Raw genomic sequence first — 380 nt, 5'->3', positions numbered from 1 at the left:
AAAAAATTAGATAACATTAGTCACAAAAAAATTACGTAACATTAATCTTTTTTAAAATAAAAAAAATTAAAATAATCCACGTGTAAATAAATAAATATAATTATTAAATAAAAAGATTATATGAAATATTTAAAATAAATTGTTTTTATTTTTTAAATAAAAAATATCACTTAAAAAAATATTTTTTCATCAAATCATACCTAAACAAACTCTTAATAATAAGCTACTTGACCATATAATCTTATCTCATTAGTTGTCAATCTGATAATATTATTTAAAGAAAAATATGTATGTGATCTTTTTTATTGAAATAAATTTGTTTCTCACAATTAAAAAACATAAATTCATCTCTCAGTTTTTTTAATGTATAAAGAGAAATT

The sequence above is a fragment of the Arachis duranensis genome, chromosome 9 (genome assembly GCF_000817695.3).
Source record: "Arachis duranensis cultivar V14167 chromosome 9, aradu.V14167.gnm2.J7QH, whole genome shotgun sequence".
NCBI lineage: Eukaryota > Viridiplantae > Streptophyta > Magnoliopsida > Fabales > Fabaceae > Arachis > Arachis duranensis.
This window is presented reverse-complemented; position numbering follows the sequence as displayed.